Genomic DNA, 4465 nt, shown 5'->3' on the forward strand with positions numbered 1-4465 from the left:
TCTGCATCCACCCACTGCTTCAGTCCTGGTCACCGCTGGATACCGCTCTACCTACTCTCCACCCCTACACCCTGCTCCATTCCTCGTCCTCTCCTTGGGATCCTGTACCCGTGTGCTGCCAGGGACGGCCGTGTGTGAAGTGGATGGGTGTGGTACCAGCGCTAGAGCAGCTACCTCTCTAAGTGGAGACCAACGTCCATATAGTTCAAGGGGGTGTTGGAGAAGGAGTGCTTCTTTCATTAAAGTGGTGCTTTGTTATTGTGCCTGTGTTTTCTCCATTCTCTGCGGCTCTGGTAGAGAAGGCCACATCCCTGGTTTTTAGTGGAAGAAGGCAGTGTTTAATTCCATCTCTGAGTTACCTGCCTCAAGTCTCCACACAAGGGTTGCGTCGTGTGTACACTGTTCTTACGTATGTTTTTTTTTTTTTTTTTTATTTATACCATGTGGTGTTCACGGGAATTTGTGGGGTAAAGGGGACTTTTTGGTTTACCTCCTATCTCAAAGCCCACCCGCTAGGAAACCGTTGCCTGGAGTGAGGAAGCCCAACCTACACTCCGACCGTGGACAGGATTCGAACCCGTGCGCTTGGAGACCCCTCGGACCCCAAAGCACGCATGGTTCCACTGTACCACGGCGGCTCCATTATTTTAATTGTCCCCTTTGAAAACAGTGTGCAGTTGGGAAGTTAGTGTTTAGTAAAGAATACAAGTGTACACTTAAATTATATTTTGCCAATGTGCCGTTTTTTGTATTCCAGCGCTTCTTGTGAGATGGCAAATTCTCACGTTATCCCAACCAGCCCAGCTAACACTCACTAATTAGTGTCTGTAAAGGTTTGTCTAGAAAGGAAAGAACAAATTAATCTGTTTCTGAATTCTATCTATTTTACGTATCCACAAATAACATACCAAGACGTGAAGGGAAGCGTGTCTTTTGTACGCATACCTTAATTCAACCCTCTGCCCGCTCTCTGGTACATCTTTCCTTAATTAGTAATGAGACGTTTTTAATTGTTCCGCAGCCACTTCTAATATTTACACTGGGTAGAAATTCCAGCATCTGCTCTGTATCCTTCCCTTCTTTCTTGTAAATGTTTATAAAATTTTCATATATTACTTCTGGTGCTTTGCTTGTATTGGACCGCAGTGAGAGGGTTACCATACATATAGACAGGCAGGCAGAGAGACAGACAGCCAGACAGACTTAGTAGAGGAAAACATAAACATGACTCGGGTAAATGTGTGAGCTACAGGATAGGAAGACGCTGGAAGGTTCTTGGAAGGTTCCTGGAAGGCTTGGGCGCTGGAACACATTGTGCATCATCGTCGTCATCATCATCATCTTCCTCTTTTTTTTCTTCTGTCATGGAGGCTGGAACGGAGCACAACACCAGAGGGAACACGAGTATTGACATGTGTCCCCTTTGAAAACAGTGAGCAGGAGGGAAGGAAGTGTTTAATAAAGAATACAAGCGTACAGTACAGAGACGGTCACAAGCCAGGCAGCCTCCCACACCCACTTACCTACCTATCCACTGAGTGCCTTCACCTTCCCTTACTCCCAAACCCAGTGCTGTCTTGATATTCTCCTAGATTCTCAGCACATCCCAAGCCACGACCCTCACCCCTCCGCACTGTTCCCCGCGCGGCGCCTTCATGGCAGCGACCCACTTCTGTATAGAGGCAGTGGCTTGCTGAAGTTATGGGAGGGAAGAGGAGTACTTGAGTTGTAACGAGGCCGCTGTGGATGCTTAGCTGTGGTCCAGAGAGAGCGGTAACTGGGACACGCCAGTTGTGTACCCTTGTCTCGACTGGAAAGAGGAGGGGGTGATGGTGATGCTGGTGGGGGTGGTGGTGGTGTGTGAATGAACAAGGACTTTGCATTAGTCTGACAGAACGAGACGCCGCTCATGTTCTTTGCTTCATTATCACACCACACTATGATATGCAATGCTGTCTGTCCTCAAGAGACATGACCAGTATTCAGATACACTTTACTCTCTCACCACGACTATTTTCAAAGGCCACAGATGAATAGCCGGGTTCTCCTCAAGACCGTTTTTCCTTTTCATAATGTAAAACACACATTTGTACATTACTAGAAACAAAAACTCCTTTAACAATTCGTGTAACTTCAGCTAGAGCCTTTGGAAAGTATAGTGGCGGTGCGGTGCATGGAGATGTGTTGTAGAATATGGTTCATACGCGGACGTGAATCCTTTACAGAGCTCTGATAACACCTCATACACACACCGTGCACACCGTGGGGAGAGTCACGCGTCTGTCACTTACCACCACATTCTCAAGTACTGCGCAGTATCTCCACTAGTTTCAAATGGCTCTAATTGAAGCTAGACAGGTTTTAAGATTGTTTTTTACGGTTCTAGTGACAGATAAACATTTCCTCACTTATAAGAGAAGAATCACGCTTAGGAGAACGGTTAATCATCTCAGTGCCCTTGGATGATGATAGTCGTGGTAAGAGAGCAAGTCGTTATGAATACAGGCCTGAGGGAGACGCGTCAGTGTGGTGGGTAGCGGGTCTCATGAAGTCCTCACCCCTGGCAGGTCCTCACGGCGCGGTTGGAAGGTATACAAATACAGTCTGATTATCAAGATTCTGCTTCACGCTTTAGTTCATCTTGGGATTAACATGTCAAAGGTCAACTATAAGGCTGGTCACCTCTACTCCTGCTCTTGTACGTCTCCTCTAGACATAGTGGAGTAAAAAACGTTTGGTCTTATCAACTTCTCTTCTCTAATTGACTATCTTCAGCCTCTCTCTCATCGCCACTATGTTGCATCTCTTGCTGTCTTCTACAGCTATTTTGAGGCTAATTAGTGTTCTGATCTTGCTAATAGCATGCCTCCCCTCCTCTTCCTCCTCGCTGCAGTTTGTTTGTTTTATTCCTATATTCTGTCCATCTCTCGAATGCAAAAGTTAACCAGTATTCTCGATCATTCATTGCTTTCTGTAGTAGGCTCCGGAACTCCCTGTCTGCTTCTGTATTTCCAGCTGCCTATGACCTAAACTCTTTCAAGAAGAAGGTTTCATGATTCTTATTCTCGAATTTTGAATGATCCTTCCGAAATTTTTTAGAACCTGCACCTCAGTGGGTTTTTATTCGCTCTTCTTGCTGTCCTTGCTTGGTGCCTCTTTTTCATACACAAACAAACTATACGCTAGTCATTTAATACCATGTTCGCTGCATATCACAATTAAGAGTAACGTTTCAATAATAACTTGCAACTTAAGTATTCATGTTCAGAATGTTCTACGACCTTTTTGCTTCCTTAATTTCCTGTGAGGCGCTGGTGAGGCTGTGGGTTCAAGGGAGGGCGATAACTTTCAGGCGGCGCAGCAGAGGATGTTGTGTACGATTATAACTGTCGGAAGTTGTATTGTTCGCATGAGTTGTGAATCCATGCAAACAATATTAATTAAAAGTCGTCTTCAGTTTTCTTCTTTCTACATTTCTCAATTCTTTCTTCCTTGTTTACTCACAGTCTTTCTTCTTCAGTGTTTCATCTCCCTGTGTTTCTTGAAGTTTTAAAACGCAAACACTACTGAGTTTTTTTCTTTCCTTCTCTTCCTTCCTTCCTTCTGTCTTGTTTTGCTTACTTCATAACCTCCCGTCTTTTTCATGTTCCTTGAGTTACAACACCATCATCACCATCTCATTCACTATTCATGCTGTTCATCTTCCACATTTCGTTCCCTGATACATGCGATAACATACATACATACAGACAGACATACATGCATGGTGGGTAGACACATACATTATTCATACAAATGGAAATAAGTTACGGTGTCTGATGCGCCAATGACTTTTTTTTTTTCAAGAGAGCAGAGCAAAAGTGATAATTTTTCATGTGTTGTTTTTGTTCAATGGGGCGCAACATTCTGCTGTGCTCTGGTCTGGCCAAGTATTCCAATCATATTTAAATGGCGTAGCTTTCTCTCTCTCTCTCTCTTCTAGTGGGAAGAGAGCGAGGGGGAATTATTGTGTGTGTGTGTGTGTGTGTGTGTGTGTGTGTGTGTGTGTGTGTGAAGTGCACAAATTCTACTACTACTACTACTACTACTACTACTACTACTACTACTACTACTACTACTACCACCACTACCACTGCTACAACAACAACAACTACTACTACTACTACTACTACTACTACTACTACTACTATATTAACATTTAGGACACCCGCACCACCACCACCACCAGCACAATAACAATTAGCCATCATCATCAACAACAACAACAACAACAACAACAACAACAACAACAACAGCACGGCGGCAAAGCATGTACAGTGTGTATGTCTGTATGTCTGTATGTATTCATGTACGTCTACACAATAATTGAGAGTATCATCATATACACATATAATTGAGGGCAACATGCGTGTGTGTGTGTGTGTGTGTGTGTGTGTGTGTGTGTGTGTGTGTGTGTGCGTGCCAT

General features: G+C 44.2%; 1 protein-coding gene across 1 annotated transcript in view; it reads left to right on the top strand.

The window, feature by feature from the left end:
- The window catches only part of LOC123511229 (protein-cysteine N-palmitoyltransferase HHAT-like), an 84863-nt gene extending 84648 nt beyond the window's left edge, over positions 1-215 (top strand). The window contains exon 12 of the mRNA XM_045266927.1: positions 1-215. This exon is cut by the window's left edge and continues 175 nt beyond it. The gene's annotated coding sequence lies outside the window, so the exon portion shown is untranslated.
- Positions 216-4465: the final 4250 nt, after the last annotated feature.

The sequence above is a fragment of the Portunus trituberculatus genome, chromosome 31 (assembly GCF_017591435.1).
Source record: "Portunus trituberculatus isolate SZX2019 chromosome 31, ASM1759143v1, whole genome shotgun sequence".
NCBI lineage: Eukaryota > Metazoa > Arthropoda > Malacostraca > Decapoda > Portunidae > Portunus > Portunus trituberculatus.